The sequence below is a fragment of the Scyliorhinus torazame genome, chromosome 22 (assembly GCF_047496885.1).
Source record: "Scyliorhinus torazame isolate Kashiwa2021f chromosome 22, sScyTor2.1, whole genome shotgun sequence".
Taxonomy (NCBI): Eukaryota; Metazoa; Chordata; class Chondrichthyes; order Carcharhiniformes; family Scyliorhinidae; genus Scyliorhinus; species Scyliorhinus torazame.
This window is the reverse complement of record NC_092728.1, coordinates 107,091,117-107,110,006: the sequence shown is the minus strand read 5'-3', so window position 1 is coordinate 107,110,006 and position 18,890 is coordinate 107,091,117.

Here is an 18,890-nt window from a genome sequence, read left to right as displayed (position 1 = left end):
ATCTGCCCTACCCCCCGAGGCCCGACCTGCCAGGCCAGCCCTGCCCTTGGCCCTAGCCCGCCCCTCCTCCTACTCTCCCTGGGGCCCCCTGACCTACGCTAGCTACGCTGACCCCTGCCTTTGGCGCCTGTCTGTCTCCCACCCGAGCGCTCGGGCCCTCCCCCACACACCAAGGACCCTTTAACCTGATTGTCTCTCCCTGTGCCCTTTCAAGTCCCTTAACCAGCCCCTAGCCCATCCCCCTCTCCGAGGCCCCGATCTCCCACCAAAAGGAACCAAGCGCAGGGCCCCCTTTGCAGGGCCCCTCTCTCTATCCCCCCCCTCAATGCTATCCCCCAAGAACACCCTAAGCAGTGCGCCCTCCAGCACCCGCTCTCTGTCCCGGCTGAAAACAATCTTGGATAAAACATTACAGTACCGGATAATTTAACAAACCGCCGCCACACGACAGCTCTGAGAGCCCCGAGTCCTTTAGTTCAAGTCCAGCTTCTTTTAATAAAAGTCCACTCCCAGTCAGAGCAAGTTAGGTTAACAGACCGCCGCCGCTGTACAGCACTGAGAAAACTAAGTGCCCGTTAGTTCAAGTCCAGCTTCTTTTCTTTAATAAAAGTCTAAACCTGTTCTGGTGTCTCAAAGTAGTGATGGAGTTCCTCAAACGTGACCCAAAGCCTCGCAGGATACAGCATTCCAAACCTCACCTCCTGTTTGTAGAGGGCTGCCTTTACCTTGATGAATCCTGCACACCTCTTGGCCAGCTCCGTACTCAAGCCCTAGTAGATGCCCACCTCACAATTCTCCCATCTGCTGCTCCTCTCCGCCTTGGCCCATCGCAGCACACGTTCCCTGTCAGCAAGCCGGTGAAAGCGGACCACCAAGGCCCTCGGTCGGTCGCCCGTCCTGGGCTTCCTTGCGGGGGCTCTATGCGCCCCATCCAACTCCAGGGGTCGAGGGAAGGTCTCCGGCCCCATCAGCGCCTCGAGCATACCCGTCACGTATACACCCACATCCGACCCCTCGCAGCCCTCGGGGAGGCCAACGATCCTCAAATTCTGCCTCCTGGCTCTGTCCCCCAGCTCTTCCAGCTTCTCCTGCATCCTCCTCTGGCGGGCGTTCAGCTCCTCCACCTCGTGCTCCAGCTCCGTTACCGTGTCCGCCTGGGTGGAGAGCTTCACCTCGACCTCCCTGAGCGCCTTCTCCTGGACCGCCTGCGCCTCGACCATTCGGTCCATCACCGCTCTCATCGGGTCCAACGTGCCCCTCTTCAATTCGGCGAAGCAGTTCTTAAAAACCTCCATCTGCTGCTCCCTTGGCCAGTGAGCCTCCGCTCCCTGGTCCCTGCCGTCCGCCATGTTTCGCCGACTGGCCTGGGGTCCCCGCTGCTCCTGCTTCGAGCACTGCCGCTCCACTCGACCACTTCTGGTCCAGCTGCTCATACCCTGGGGGGGCAGGGAAGCCTCTTCCCTATCGTCCCCTCAACCTGACCAGGCCGCCAGGTCCCGAAAAAGTCTGTTTAAAAGGTCCGTTTGCCCATCGCGGGTGGGAGCGATCCGACCTGCGACCTGCTTCCTTGAGGGCGCCACCGGAAGTCCTTCTTCAGCATTTTTCAATGAAGCGTTAACTCTTCTGTTGGTCTCTCTGCCGAGGTCCAGTGTTTTGTGCAGGAGTCTCCTTGGTGTTTATGTACATGTGATGAATGGTTACTGTCCCCTTAACATCATGTGGGTGATGCCCCTTTAAGACCGGGTTTGGAACCCTGGGAGACTCCGCCTCCGGCTCCGCCCACCAGGGAGCCGTATATAAGGTGACGCCCTGTAGGCGGCACTCAGTAAGCACACGTCTCGGTAACTGGCTAGTTCTCTGCTTATTAAAGCCTCCATTTACCATTCCACACTCTCGTGTCGTTACTGAGGGGACTACAGTACACTCGGTTGTGGGGAATATCGGGCGGGGCTCAGTTGATGACCCACAGGCCTCTGAGACAGAAGGCTGTTTGTTCGCACCTAGAAACGTACATAGAAAATGAAAGCAGGAGGAGGCTATTCGGCCCTTCCAGCCTGCTCTCCATTCATTATGATCATGGCTGATCATCACGTTCAATACCCTGATCCTGCCTTCCCCCCCACATCCCTTGATCCCTTTCCCCAAGGGCCGTATCTGATTCCTGCTTGAAATCACTGAATTGGCCTCAACTACTTTCTGTGGGAGTGAATTCCACAGATTCACCGCTCTCTGGGTGAAGAAATTTCTCCTCACCTCAGTCCTAAAATGTTTACCCCTTACCCTCGAACTATGACCCCTAGTTCTGGACTCCCCCACCATCGGGAACATTCTTTCTGAATCTACCCTGTCCAATCCGGTTAGAATTTTGTAAGTTTCTGTGAGATCTCCTCTCACTCTTCTAAACTCCAGTGAATATAATCCTAACCGACTTAGTCTCTCCTCATATGACAGTCCCGCCACCCCAGGACTCAGCCTGGTAAACCTTCGCTGCTCTCCCTCCATAGCAAGGCCCAGAGTGTCCTCAGGTAAGGACACCCAAACTGCTCACAATACTCCCGGTGTGGCCTTGCCAGTGCCCTGTACAATTACAGTGAAACATCCCTATTCCTATACACAAATCCTCTCGCTATGAAGGCCGACATACCATTGGCCTTCTTTACTGCCTGCTGTACCTGGGCGCTTACTGTCAGTGACTGATTCACGAGGACACCAAGGTCTTGCTGAGTATCCGCCTCTCTCAATTTACACCCATTCAAATAATAATCTGCCTTCCTATTGTTGCTACCGAAGCGGATAACCTCACATTTATCCACATTATTCTGCCTCTGCCATTCGTTTGCCCACTCACTCAGCCTGTCCATATCCCGCTGAAGTATCTCTGTATCCTCCTCACAGCTCACCCTCCCACCCAGCTTTATATCATCTGGAAATTTTGGGATAATGGGCGGGATTCTCCGTCCCGCCAGCCAGCCCTTCTTTCATTTAATCATTTCTTCCTTCCTCCATTACAGAGCGTCCCGTTTGTTCCCTATCCCCTCTCCTCTCTCCCGCTGCCTCTGTACTGAATAAAATCTATCACATTTCCACCATTATTACGAGGGAGGAAGTGTTAGGTGTGTTAAAAAGCATTAAGTTAGACAAACCCCCAGGGCCAGATGGCATCTATCCCAGATTAGTGAGGGAGACAAGAGATGAAATTGCTGGGCCTCTAACAGGAATCTTTGTGTCCTCGTTGGCCACAGGTGAGATGCCAGAGGATTGGAGGATTGCCAATGTTGTACCGTTATAATCCGGGTAATTATAGCCCAGTGAGCTTGAAGTCAGTGATAGTGAAATTGTTGGAAAAGATTCTCAGAGATTGCACATTTGGAAGTGAACGGTCTTATTAGCGACAGGCAGCATGGTTTTGTACGAGAGACGTCATGTCTCACTAATTGAATTGAATTTTTTGAGGAGGTGACAAAAATGATTGATAAGGGAAGGGCTGTGGATGTTGTCTACATGAACTTTAATAAAGCATTTGATAAGGTCCCTCAAGACAGACTGGTGCAAAAGATTAGATCACATGGGGGCAGGGGTGAACTAGCTGGATGGATCCAGAACGGGCTTGGCCATAGAAGACAGAAGGTAGCAGTGGAAGGGTGATTTTCCAAATGGAGGTCTGTAACTAGTGGTGTTCCTCAAGGATCAGTACTGGGACCTCTGCTCTTTGTAATATATATAAATGACTTGGAGGAAAACGTAGCGGGTCTGATTAGCAAGTGTGCGGATGATACTAAGATTGCAGGAGGTGCGGATAGTGATGAAGATTGTCACAGAATACAACAGGATATAGATAGGCTGCAAAATTGGGAAGAGAAATGGCGGATGGAGTTTAACCTGGACAAATGCGAGGTGATGCATTTTGGTGGATCCAATTCAGGTGGGAGCTATAAAATAAATGGCAGAACCATCAGGAGCAGAGACACAGAGAGATCTGGGCGTGCAGGTTCACAGATCCTTAAAAGTGGCAGCACAGGTGGAAATGGTGGTAATGAAAGCATACGGCATGCTTGCCTTCATAGGCTGGGGAATCAAGTATAAAAGCTCGAAAATTATGTTACAGTTATATAGAACTTGGTTAGGCCACATTTGGAATACTGTGTCCAATTCTGCTCACCGCACTACAGAAGGACGTGGAGGCTTTGGAGAGAGCACAGAAAAGGTTTATCAGGATGATAACTGGTATGGAGGGTATTTGATTTGATTTGATTTGATTTGATTTATTGTCACATGTACCGAAGTACAGTGAAAAGTATTTTTCTGTGGCCGAGGGAACGTACACAGTACGTACATAGACACAAGAATAATCAACAGAGAACATTGACAAATGGTACATCGACAAACAGTGATTGGTTACAGTGCGGAACAAGGGGCCAAACAAAGCAAATGCATGAGCAAGAGCAGCATAGGGCGTCGTGAATAGTGTTCTTACAGGGAACAGATCAGTCCGAGGGGGGAGACGTTGAGGAGTCTTGTAGCTGTGGGGAAGAAGCTGTTCCTATGTCTGGATGTGCAAGTCTTCAGACTTCTGTACCTTCTGCCTGATGGAAGGGTCTGGAAGAAGGCTATGCCTGGGTGGGAGGGGTCTCTGATAATGCTGTCTGCCTTCCTGAGGCAGCGGGAGGTGTAGACAGAATCAATGTGAGGGTGGCAAGCTTGTGTGATGCGTTGGGCTGAGTTCACCACACTCTGCAGTTTCTTGCGATCTTGGACTGAGCAGTTGCCATACCAGCTGTGATGCAGCCGGATAGGATGCTCTCTATCGCACATCTGTAGAAGTTTGTGAGAGTTGATGCAGACATGCCAAATTTCTTTAGCTTCCGTAGGAAGTAGAGACGTTGTTGAGCTTTCTTGACTGTTGCATCAATGTGAGTGGACCAGGGCAGACTGTTGTGATGGTGACCCCCAGGAACTTAAAGCTCTCGACCATCTCCACTTTGGAGACATTGATGCCGACGGGAGTGTGTGTCGCGCTGCGCTTCATATTAGCTATGAGGAGAAATTGAATAAACTGGGGTTGTTCTCCCTAGAGAGACGGAGGCTGAGGGGCGACCTGATAGAAGTTTATAAAATTATGAGGGGTATAGATGGGGTAAACAGTTGGAGGCTTTTTCCCAGGGTGGAAATGACAATTACAAGGGGGCACAGGTTCAAGGTGAGGGGGGAAAGGTTCAGTGGAGATGTGCAGGGGAAGTTTTTTACACAGAGGGTGGTGGTGGCCTGGAATGCACGGCCCAGTGAGGTGGTTGAGGCAGATACGTTAGCGACCTTTAAGACTTATCTGGATAGACACATGAACAGACGGGGTATAGAAGGATACAGGCCTAGATAGGACACGTGATGGGCGCAGGCTTGGAGGGCCGAAGGGCCTGTTCCGGTGCTGTGTTGTTCTTTGTTCGATCTCCCAGTTCTGATGCAACGGCATCAACACGAAACATTGGGCACAATGTTTCCCGGTTGGGTTTTCCAGCCAGCCGAAGTCAGCGGAGTTTGAATGACTGGCTGTATTTTCCGGTCCCACCTCCACTGCGACAGGGGCACAACATTCCCTCAACCACCTCTGTTCCTCTCTCCGATTCGGCTGTTATCGGGACGCTGTTTGTGGGATCTTGCTGTGCGCTGACTGGTTGCAGCGTTCCCTCACCGACTACTCTTCATAAAGCGCTCCACAGGCTGGAAAGCAATTTGAAATATTACGCATGTGGCAAAAAAAAAAACCGCGAGCTTTTCTTTCACTTGATGCCACATTCCAGTTGGCCACTCGATCCTGACCCGGAAGGAATACCGGAGTTCTCCATTTAGGTCTCCAGATTCACGTGACGGTGGCGCTCACTGTCCCCCAGGGGAATCAGTGGAGAGAAAAATCAACCAGGATTCCGATCAGTGAACCTGATCATTATCCAGTAACAGGGGCGGCACAGTGGTTAGCACTGCTGCCTCACAGCACCCTGTGTCTGAGGGAGTTTCCTCCGGGTGCTCTGATTTCCTCCCACAGTCCAAAGATGTGCAGGTTAGGTGGATTGGCCGTACTAAGTTTCCCCTTAGTGTCCAAAGATGTGCAGGTTAGGTGGATTGGCCGTGCTAAATTGCCCTTAGTGTCCAAAGATGTGCAATTGGTCATGCTAAGTTGCCCCTTATTATCCAAAGATGTACAGGTTAGGTGGATTGGCCGTGCTAAATTGACCTTAGTGTCCAAAGATGTGCAGGTTAGGTGGATTGGCCGTGCTAAGTTGCCCCTTAGTGTCCAAAGATGTGCAATTGGTCATGCTAAGTTGCCCCTTATTATCCAAAGATGTACAGGTTAGGTGGATTGGCCGTGCTAAATTGACCTTAGTGTCCAAAGATGTGCAGGTTAGGTGGATTGGCTGTGCTAAGTTGCCCCTTAGTGTCCAAAGATGTGCAATTGGTCATGCTAAGTTGCCCCTTAGTGTCCAAAGATGTACAGGTTAGGTGGATTGGCCGTGCTAAATTGACCCTTAGTGGTCAAAGATGTGCAGATTAGGTGGATTGGCTGTGCTAAGTTGCCCCTTAGTGTCCAAAGATGTGCAATTGGTCATGCTAAGTTGCCCCTTAGTGTCCAAAGATGTACAGGTTAGGTGGATTGGCCGTGCTAAATTGACCCTTAGTGGTCAAAGATGTGCAGATTAGGTGGATTGGCCGTGCTAAATTGCCCCTTAGTGTCCAAAGATGTGCAGATTAGGTGGATTGGCCGTGCTAAATTGTCCCTTAGGGTCCAAAGATGTGCAATTGGTCATGCTAAGTTGCCCCTTAGTGTCCAAAGATGTACAGGTTAGGTGGATTGGCTGCGCTAAGTGGACCCACAGTGCCGGGGATGTATAGTTTAGGTGGGGCTATGGAGCAACTGACTCAGCCAGCAGGAACCTGATGGGCCAAATGGCCTCGCTCTGCACTGTGGGAATTCTATGTCTCTAAGAAATGCTCAGGTTTATCATAGAATCCTTTCACAGCACAGAAGGAGACAATTCGGCTGTCAGCGGATACAGCAGGATTTAGATTGTTTGGAGACTTGGGCGGAGAGATGGCAGATGGAGTTTAATCCGGACAAATGTGAGGTAATGCATTTTGGAAGGTCTAATGCAGGTAGGGAATATACAGTGAATGGTAGAACCCTCAAGAGTATTGAAAGTCAAAGAGATCTAGGTGTACAGGTCCACAGGTCACTGAAAGTGGCGACACAGGTGGAGAAGGTAGTCAAGAAGGCATACGGCATGCTTGCCTTCATTGGCCGGGGCATTGAGTATAAGAATTGACAAGCTGTATAGAACCTTAGTTAGGCCACACTTGGAGTATAGTGTTCAATTCTGGTCGCCACACTACCAGAAGGATGTGGAGGCTTTAGAGAGGGTGCAGAAGAGATTTACCAGAATGTTGCCTGGTATGGAGAGCATTAGCTATGAGGAGCTGTTGAATAAACTCGGTTTGTTCTCACTGGAACGACGGAGGTTGAGGGGCGACCTGATAGCGGTCTACAAAATTATGAGGGGCATAGACAGAGTGGATAGTCAGAGGCTTTTCCCCAGGGTAGAGGGGTCAATTACTAGGGGGCATAGGTTTAAGGTGCGAGGGGCAAGGTTTAGAGTAGATGTACGAGGCAGGTTTTTTACGCAGAGGGTAGTAGGTGCCTGGAACTCGCTACCGGAGGAGGTGGTGGAAGCAGGGACGATAGTGACATTTAAGGGGCATCTTGACAAATACATGAATAGGATGGGAATAGAGGGATATGGACCCAGGAAGTGTAGAAGATTGTAGTTTAGTCGGGCAGCATGGTCGGCACGGGCTTGGAGGGCCGAAGGGCCTGTTCCTGTGCTGTACTTTTCTTTGTTCTTTATTGTTCTTATCATGTCCCTGCTAGCTCTCTGGAGGAGGGACTCTTCCGCCCCCCCCCCCCCACCTCCACCCCCTTCCCTCCCCCCCATACCCGTCTCCCTGTATCTGCGCAGCTGTCTCCTTTTCAGATAATGATCCAGTTCTCTCTCAAAGGCCTCGAGTGAATCTGCCTCCAGCACACTCTCGGATACCGTGTTCCAGATCCTACCTAACCACAGGCTGTGTGAAAACACTGTCCCTCTTGTGATTGCTGTTTCTTCTGCAAGATGCTTGCATTCTGCAAGAGCGGGTTAATTAGATTGTTAAGAACAGTGTGCGGAAACGAGGCAGAGATTCTAAGCACAAGGAAATGATAATAACCCCTTCATAAAACACTGGTTGAAATCCAGCTGCAGCGTCGCGATGAATCCTGGAAAACGCGAAAGTCAAAGCCTTAGGCAGAGGAGGTTTACTAGAATGTTCCAGGGGTGAGGAATTTCAATGAGGACTGGAGAAGCTGGGATTGTTTCCCTTGGAGCAGAGAGGATTACGAGGAGGTTTAATAGGATGAGCTCGAATTCCAGTGGAAGGAGGGTGGGTAACCAGATAGACGCAGATTGAGGTGACTCAGTGACAGAGTCAGAGGGGGAGATGATCATGTTTTACACGGCGAGTTTCTGTGACGTGGAGGGTGCTGCCTGAAAGTGCGGTGGAAGCAGATTCAATAGGAACTTTCAGAAGGACATTTGATGTTTAGAAGAAAAGAGAAACTTTGCAGGACCTTGGGGGACGGAGCAGGTGGGAGCAGAGGCGAGCCAGTAGGGGAATGATACAGAGAAGACACATCGAAGATAGGAGCAGGAGGAGGCCTTTTGGCCCTTCGAGCTGCTCCGCCATTCATCACCATCACGGCTGATCATCCAACTCAATAGCCTAATCCTGCTTTCTCCCCAGAGCCTTTGATCCCATTCTCCCCAAGTGCTATATCTAACCCCCTCTTGAATATATTCAAAGTTTTAGCATCAACTACTTCCTGTGGTAATGAATTCCACAGGCTCACCACTCTTTGGGTGAAGAAGCCGCGCAAGGAAGTAGGGCCCGGGGGGGGTGGGGGGGGAGAGGCCGGCCCACCGATCGGTGAGCTCCGATCGTGGGCCAGACCCCATCAGAGGGCCCCCCCCGGAACGGACCCTCCCCCCCCCCTCCCCACAGGCCGCCCCCCCAAGCCTTGGTGACGAGTACCCGCCGGCAGTGGCCAGGTGTGGACGGCGCCGGCGGGACTAGGTCGTTTACGCGCGGCCGCTCGGCCCATCCGGGCCGGAGAATCGGCGGCCGGCCGCAGATAGCGGGCAGCGACCAGCGCCACGCCAAACGCGCCGGCGCGAACGACGGCGATTCTCCACTTCTCGGAGAACGGAGAATCCGTTCGCTTCGGAGAATCCCGCCCTCAATGATTCCTTCTCGATGGTTGAATACGTCTTTTGACGAATATTTCGTTTTCTGGAAAAATAACCAAAAGGCCTTTCTATTCGTTTATCGTCTTCTTGTAAAAGCACAGCCAACGTCCAACGTCCACACCACTCGCATCGATCGCCACCTTGAATTGTTTGGAATAATCCGGGGTCACCAAAACTAGTCCAGTGGATAACACAGTTTTTAGATTGTCCAATGCCTCCTGACATTCTAACGTCCAATTGAATTTCCTGTTCTTTTTTAAATGATCAGTCAGTGGAGCAACTAGACTGCGAAAATTCGCATATATTTTCTGTAGAAAACACTCACCCCAGAAATCTGAAAACCTCTCTTCTCGTTGGGGGTATGGGGAACTCTCTAATAGCTTTCGTTTTGATGTTCGATGGGGTCATCCGACCAGCTCCAAAAGTGTGGCCTAAGAACGTAACCTGGGCTTTTTCAAACTCACTTTTAGCCTCCTGTAGTCGATCGAATAATTCCTTTAAATGTTTCAAATGTTCTTTTTGCATTTTACCGATCCGATGAGATCGTCAATGTCCACGGCACAATTCATTAGTCCAGAAACGATGTTGCTGGTTATTCTTTGGAATGTTGCTGATGCTTTCTTCATTCCAAACTGTATAACTTTAAACTGATACAGATCATTTGACATCACAAAGTCCGAAACTTCCTTCGCCCTGTCTGATAATGGTATTTGCCAATATCCTTTAAGTATGTCAATTTTGCTAATAAAATTTGCTTGTCCCATGTTTTCGATACAGTCTTCCAAAATCAGGAATAGGATATGAATCTGACTTTGCTACTGCGTTGACTTTGATTTATTCCACACACAATCATTGCTTTCTATCTGGTTTTGGTACCATCATAATATGTGAGCTCCAATTGCTGCAACTCACTTCAATGACATTATTCTTAAGCATGCTCTCAATCTCCTTTTGTACCTGTGCTAATGTTAGTGGATTGAGCCTGTATGGATGACGCTTAATTGGAATAATATTTACTACAACTACATCACATATAATTACTTTTGTACTTCTCAATTGATTCCCACATAAAGCTCTATGTGACTGTAACAACTCTTTCTGGCCAATCGCCAGGCAGGAATGTTCCCCTCCAGTCGGGGAACACTTCAGCAGTCAAGGGCATTCAGCCTCTGATCTCCGGGTAAGCGTTCTCCAAGGCAGCCTTCAGGACCCGCGACAACGCAGAATTGCCGAGCAGAAGCTTATAGCCAAGTTCCGCACACGAGTGCGGCCTCAACCGGGACCTGGGATTCATGTCGCATTACATTCATCCCCCGCCATCTGGCCTGCGAAATCCTACCAACTGTCCTGGCTTGACACAATTCACACCTCTTTAACCTGGGGTTACCCCATCTCTGGATCTGTAAAGACTTAATTACCTGCAAATGCTCACATTCAAAGTATCGTCTTGCATCTTTGACTTTGTCTGTATAAATGTTTCTGGAATCTACCTCTTCATTTGCCCAAGGAAGGAGCAGCGCTCCGAAAGCTAGTGATTCAAAACAAACCTGTTGGACTTTAACCTGGTGTTGTAAGACTTCTTACCATAAAAAATAGGAGCCGGAAGAGGCCATCCAGCCCTTCGAACCTGCTCCACCATTCTTTATGATCTTGGCTGATTCTGCCTCCTCCCCTCCTCTCCCGCGCCGTATCCTTTATTCCCCTTCGCCCCAAGTACCATATCTAACTGCATCTTGAAAATATAGAGGGCTGAATTCTCCGCGGTGCGATGCCGGAAACACAAACCGTGATCGGGCGGAGAATCGAGGGTAATCCAGAAATCGAGGTTTTTGCCCGGTGCCGATTCCAGCGCCAGGCTCCGGTCCCTCGCTGGTGCCCATATCGATCTTTGTGCCCCATGCCAGCGGATTCATGCAATGCCGTCATTTCCCTGGATTCCAATATCATTAGCGGGTTGGACACAGTGCGCTGCACCCCTCCGCGATACCCCATCCCTCTTAGGCGGAGGTCTCGGGAGTGCAAATTAGTGCAAGGGTTGACGAGTGGGGCCTGGGCGCTATGGCTGGGGAGGGGGAGCAGGAGGATAAGAAAACTCTGAAAAACCCTTGAGAATTGTCGGGCTTGCTAGGGGCTGCTTGCCCAAGCTTGGGGCAGCCGGGGGCGACTTGGTGCCAGGTCCATGTACTTGTGATGTCCCCCTCAGGATCAGGGTGTGCTGGCTCCGTCCGCCATTGCTGCAGTTTGTGGATTTAAACCCACCCCTTTGGTGCGACTTACAGGCTCCTCGCACACTGTTCAGTGCTCCCTCTGTCCTGTGACTAATCAGAGAGCCTCTGGTCACCTGGGAGCCCACCCAGGCCACCCCTCTGGACATCCGCATATCCCAGCTGCATCATCAAGGGGATGGGCGTGGCCAAGCTCAATCAGGGACCCACCAGGTGTTTCCACTCCTCAGAGTCGCTGCCCCATTGCAGGGGGAGCAGGGGATCAGCAGAGCTCACCCCAACCAGAGGACACCAGCACCCGTGGCCTTTGGAACCCTCCCTGGTTCTCTGCCCCTCTCAGGGCAGAAGCCTCACCAGTGACCCCCCCCACCTCTCTGGATCGCCAGCCGGCTCCTCCTGGTGAGGCTGGCAGTGCTGAATGCCTCTGCCAACACCTCCCAGGCAGTGTTCAGGAGGGCAGGTTTGAGTCCGCGGCCCACGCTGGGGACGAGGGTGTCCCTCCGCTCCTCACTGACATGGAGCTGTGGATCTGCCTTGGCCTCCCGACCTCGGGTGGGGGGGCATCCTCTGTGAGCCATCTTCATGGCTGCAGTGAGTGTGTGGTAAGTGGTTTGCTTCAAAACAGCTATTCAGCCCTGGCGGCAACACTTAGACTCCCAAATGGAGAATCCTGCCTACGGTGTTTTGGCCTCAACCACCTCCTGTGGTAGCGAGTTCCACAGGCCCACCAGCCTCTGGGTGAAGAGATTTCTCCTCTTCTCCGTCCTAGGTAATTTACCCTGTATCCTCAAACTGGTTCTGGACACACCCACCATCGGGAACATCCTTCCTGCATCTACCCTGTCCAGCCCTGTTGGAATTTTATAGGTTTCTGTGAGATCCCCACTCATTCTTCTGAACTCCAGCGAATACAATCCTAACCGACTCAATCTCTGCTCATACGTCAGTCCCGTCATCCCAGGAATCAGTCTGGTAAACCTTCTCTGCACTCCCACAAGAGCAAGAACATCCTTCCTCAGAGAAGGAGACCAAAACTGCACACAATACTCCAGGTGTGGTCTCACCAGGACCCTGTATAATTGCAGCAACACATCCCTGCTTCTGTACTCGAAACCTCTCGCAATGAAGGCCAGCATACCATTTTCCTTCTTTATCGCCTGCTGCACCTGCATATTTACCTTCAGTGACTGGTGTCCGAGGACACCCAGGTCTCGTTGCACATTCCCCCCTCCTAATTTATGGCCATTCAGATAATAGTCTGCCTTCTCGACTTTGCTACCAAAGAGGATAACCTCACATTTTTCCAAATTATACTGCGTCATTTTTCCCACTCACTCAGCCTGTCCAAATTACACTAAAGGATTTCTGCATCGTCCTCACAGCTCACCCTCCCACCCAGCTTTGCACCGATCCCTGCGGTACCCCACTGGTCACTGCCTGCCACTTGGAAAAAAACCCATTAATTCCTGCTCTTTGTTTCCCGTTTGCCAACCGGTTTCCTGTCCACCTCAATACACTTCCCCCAATCCCATGAGCTTTAATTTTACACGCTAATCTCTCTCTTATGTGGGACTTTGCCGAAAGCCTTCTGAAAGTCCAAATAAACCACACTGTTATGGCCCAGGGTTTAGCAAACTCCAAAGTACAGCATGGAGTTCACCTGACCCACAACTTTTAATAGCCTGTGGTACGGGGAGCACACGGCCCACTCTACAGGTGTGATGCAACCGAGATCTAAAGTACTTTTAAAACAAAACCGTGTTATTTATGAATCCAGTTAACCCTTTATAAACCCACAGTAAACATCTTAACAACAACACCAATAATCCCCACAGATACAATATTCTATAAGTAACCCTTCATAACTTTCCGAACAACATTCATAAGACCAAAAGACCCAGTTTACAGAAAGACAGCAGGTTTAAATTCTCTACAGAAATAAGTATTACTTTGAAATCACCCAAATAAACACTCTTAACTTGTAGAGATATCCATACACATCTGCACACTTTCACTGCAGCTCTCCACTCTGAAAACTAAACTAAAACACACGACTTTGTGCCGTTCCCCGGCCTTTTCCCCGTAACCCCCGCACATTGTTTCTGTTCAAATAATCATCCAACACCCTCTGGAACGCCTCGATTGACGCTGCCTCCACCGCACTTCCAGGTCGTGCATTCCAACCACTCGCTGGGTGAAAAGGCTTTTCTCACGTCACGTTTCCTTCTTTCGCAAATCACTCGTCCGCGTTCTCTCCTTCTTGATCCGTTTACGAGCAGGAACAGTTTCTCCCCGTCTACCCTCTCCAACCCAGCTCGTCACCTTGAACATCTCTTTCAAATCTCCTCTCAGCCTTCTCACCTCCAAGGAGAACGGACCCAATCTCTCCAATCAATCCTCAGTTTCTCAACCCCGGAACCGTTCTTGTGAACCTCTTCTGCGCTCTCTCCAATGTGTTCACATCCTTCCTGTAGAGTGGTGCCCAGAACTGTGCACAATGTTCCAGCTGAGGTCTAACTAGTGTCTTGTATAAGTTCAGCATAACCTCCTTGTTCTTGTCCTCTCTACCCCTATTAATAAACTCCGACTTCTATCTGCTTTATTAACTGCTCTCTCCACCTGCCCTGCCACCTTCAATGATTTATGCACAGATGCACCCAGCTCCCTCTGCTCCTGCACCTCTGTAAGAATTGTACCCCTTGTTTTAAACTGTCTCTCCATGTTCTTCCTACCAAATGAATCACTTCTCCCCGCTAAATATTATGACCACACTCTACAAAGAAAATATTCATGTGGCTGGAAAGCACTTTGTGACATCCTCAGGCTGAGAAAGGTGCCATATAAATGCAGGTCTTCTCTTTTTTTTATCCTCGCCTCAGCTCGTGCGTCTCCTCAGGGTTGAGCAGGGCGCTGACACTCAGAGTCCAGGCCGCAGGGGGGCAAGGCAGCAGAGAGAGCCTTCAGTGCGGCCGAGAGCTATCTCTCAGCCTGAGTCAACACTGCCTGGAAAGAAGGGCAGGAAACAAAGGCAGAAAGTAAACATCCACTTGTTCTCTGAACTTTCGATCGAGGCACCTGAACCATTTCCCAAGTGAGTAGTCCCTCACCATCGCAGTCCTGGAGCTTCTGCTGTGCGCTGGGTGCGCTGGTGGAGATTGTTTCTGTCCTGGTACCGACCCTGTACAACAATCAATAAATAGGTCGAGTTATTGAGTTACCGACTGGCTTTCTTGCCTCACGATTCTTCACTTTGGATCAATACCTGAGAATGTAAGCTTGCAAAATTACCCGCTGCAAACAAGTCAGGCTGGGGGCACGAAGTAATTGTTCCATAGTTAGCAACAGGGGAACATTCAGGGGCTGACAATCCTTCAGGATTACCCAGCAATTGGAGATTAATCTCCAGGATTATCCAGAACAGCAGTCTTGGGGACAGCATTAAAAAATTCCATGCACTTTTCTTAAAATACTTCACTCTATTAATTATTAAAAACATTTATTCAAGGCCCACTCCAGGACTCCACTTGAGTCTACAACGGTTATTGATGGAGCAAAGTATTTCCGGGTCAGGAAGAGGAATCATGGGGCCTGGTTCTTTTCCTGCTTCCAGGCCCTTTATTTCCTGGTTCTGTGCCTCTATTTATAAAGGCCGTGGATAGGTTGGGTTTCAGAATGATGCACTTTACAACCACCAGGCAATTAACACAACTTGGTCAGTCATCTTATACAAAAGCTCCGTTTCTTTGAACCTGATCCTATGCAATGATCAGACAACATCCAAAAGACTTGAATCTCAAGCACCACAAACAACAATCCCATGTACAAATGAGAATATCTTGAACTGGCAGCTGTATATTCTATTGGCACAGGACTCGAGGATTCACATCCAAATTTAATGGTAAAACCATCCAGTAAATTAGCACCAGCTCATTCCCCTGCGATAACGTGCTATTACTACACATAGAAGAGGGCTTTGTTAACAGAAAAAATACACTTTGCTTTGAGTGATAAATATTTGCTCATTTTAAAGTGAAGCTAACCACATTTGCAAACGCCCGGATCATTCAAAAGGGAAACAAAATCCCGCAGATGCCGTAAATCTGAACTGCAAACCGAAAATTCTGGAAATGTTCAGCAAGTTGGCGAGCATCTCGGGGAGAGAGAAACAGATTCAATGCTTCAGATCCACCAGCTGCACTAGTCCTGGTGAACGGTCACCTCTCTCTCCCTCTGACAGGCATGTTGAGTGTTTCTAACATTACCCATTCCCATTGGAGCAAAAATAACCCCTTTTCCCAGCCCTCGACAAACAACGCAAACCTTACTACCTCTCATTTCCCTTCAGTAACAAACCCAGCATCAACTGCCTGAGATCTGCTTAGGCACAACATTCAACAAATTTCCAAATGAAAGTTGAAGTATGAAGAAAATATAAACAGTGTCAAAGCAATAAATTGATAATTAAAAAAAAAATTGTGATTAATAAAAATGGCCACCAAAGAGAGCCAAGCAGCAGATCTAACCAATAAAATCAGTTTTTGTCTTTTCACTTATGGGGCAGGGCCAGACACAGACTCGGCCCCAAATCCTGGTACCAGAGAGTGAGGAGGAGACCAGGGCTGAGCGAAGTAATTGGGTTTAATTAATGCCAACCTTGCGTTTGCTACTGGCAGTGCAGAATCCGTGCCAGCCTCAGCATATGAGATGATACGAGGAATGGGCTCTGAGGAGAGAGTGGTCACTGATGTCGAACTTGTCCTGCGCCCCAGAGGTGATATCGAGCGGCCACCACCCAGATGACCTTTCACATGTGAGTTGTTCATGTCGGACATAAGGATCCTCCCTCCCACTGACCACATGTCCGTTCTCCTGCAGGATCTCCAACCGAGGGGCCACCCCTCCTCCCGACTTCCAAGAGAACACAACGGGCGGAGAGCTCCGAGGATGCCACCATCGATGCTGTCATCCCACAGCGTAGAGGCACACACACTCGGTGGGCGGAAGTAGTGGACAGGCTCCTGGGGCACCTTCTGGTGAGCACCACACAGTTTCAGATGCACATCAGGTGAAGGAAGGAATGCCTGGGGGGGCGGGGGGGGGGGGGGGGGGGGGGGGGTTTCTGCTGGATCCAGGACGCAGTTGGGTCCCAGTCAGATGCTGAGCCGCTGGGCCAGGTTTACCCGGAGCTGTGTCAGTCGCTAGGGTGCGGCCTTGAGATTGAGAGGGGGGGGTGTCAGCGACACTTCAGCGGGTCCATAGCCGATTGGAGGAGTCCCAGAGGCTATGAGCGCAGGAGATCGCGTCAGCAATGCGTGGCACTGAGGCCAACACTGCTCAGCAGCATGAGTGGTGGGGTCCAAGGCATTGGTCAGTCAGTGACGGCCTTGGCCTCGGGCCTGGACTGCAGGTCCCAATCACTGGGGAACGTCTCCTTGATGCAGGTGGACCTTTCCGAGGTGCCCCAGAGCATCTCCCGGTCACTGAGGACCGTGTCCCAGATGCAGGTGGACATTGATCAGGCACTGCAGAGCGTGGCGCAGTCTCAGAGGGGCATCGCTGAGGGCGTCGACGCCGTGGTGACAATGGGCAGCCGCAGGGTGGGCGAAGCCAGATATTGGAGGGGCCACTGGAGCTCACTCCAGCCACCCAGCCTCCCCTCCACCCAGCCACCCAGCCTCCCCTCCACCCAGCCACCCAGCCTCCCCTCCACCCAGCCACCCAGCCTCCCCTCCACCCAGCCTCCCCTCCACCCAGCCACCCAGCCTCCCCTCCACCCAGCCACCCAGCCTCCCTCCACCCAGCCACCCAGCCTCCCCTCCACCCAGCCACCCAGCCTCCCCTCCACCCAGCCTCCCTCCACCCAGCCACCCAGCCTCCCCTCCACCCAGCCACCCAGCCTCCCCTCCACCCAGCCACCCAGCCTCCCCTCCACCCAGCCACCCAGCCTCCCCTCCACCCAGCCACCCAGCCTCCCCTCCACCCAGCCACCCAGCCTCCCTCCACCCAGCCTCCCCTCCACCCAGCCACCCAGCCTCCCCTCCACCCAGCCACCCAGCCTCCCCTCCACCCAGCCACCCAGCCTCCCCTCCACCCAGCCACCCAGCCTCCCCTCCACCCAGCCTCCCTCCACCCAGCCACCCAGCCTCCCCTCCACCCAGCCACCCAGCCTCCCCTCCACCCAGCCACCCAGCCTCCCCTCCACCCAGCCACCCAGCCTCCCCTCCACCCAGCCACCCAGCCTCCCCTCCACCCAGCCACCCAGCCTCCCTCCACCCAGCCTCCCCTCCACCCAGCCACCCAGCCTCCCCTCCACCCAGCCACCCAGCCTCCCCTCCACCCAGCCACCCAGCCTCCCCTCCACCCAGCCACCCAGCCTCCCCTCCACCCAGCCACCCAGCCTCCCCTCCACCCAGCCTCCCCTCCACCCAGCCACCCAGCCTCCCCTCCACCCAGCCACCCAGCCTCCCCTCCACCCAGCCACCCAGCCTCCCCTCCACCCAGCCACCCAGCCTCCCCTCCACCCAGCCTCCCCTCCACCCAGCCACCCAGCCTCCCCTCCACCCCAATGTGATCCCCAGGTCCCTATGGGCACCGATCAAGGAGGAGGGAGCGTTGATGGGGGTGGGGGGTGATGTTGGGTTGGATGGGGAGGGGGGGGGTGATGTTGGGTTGGATGGGGAGTGGGGTGGGGGGTGATGTTGGGTTGGATGGGGAGGGGGGAGGGGGTGATGTTGGGTTGGATGGGGAGGGGGGGTGATGTTGGGTTGGATGGGGAGAGGGGAGGGGGTGATGTTGGGTTGGATGGGGAGTGGGGGGGTGATGTTGGGTTGGATGGGGAGGGGGTGATGTTGGGTTGGATGGGGAGGGGGGGTGATGTTGGGTTGGATGGGGAGGGGGGGAGGGGGTGATGTTGGGTTGGATGGGGAGTGGGGAGGGGGTGATGTTGGGTTGGATGGGGAGGGGGGAGGGGGTGATGTTGGGTTGGATGGGGAGGGGGGGTGATGTTGGGTTGGATGGGGAGTGGGGGGGGGTGATATTGGGTTGGATGGGGAGTGGGGAGGGGGTGATGTTGGGTTGGATGGGGAGGGGGGAGGGGGTGATGTTGGGTTGGATGGGGAGGGGGGGTGATGTTGGGTTGGATGGGGAGGGGGTGATGTTGGGTTGGATGGGGAGGGGGGTGAGATGACAGACAAAGCCACATGCTATGAGATGAGGACCAGGGTGAGGGACTCCCTGGCCCTTTGGGAATGCCGTCTCTCGCCGTCGCATGTCCTCCATCCTCCGGCTGCTCCCGTGGGTCCTCCCCGGGCTCGTCTTCCAGCCCCTCCTGGTCTGGCTC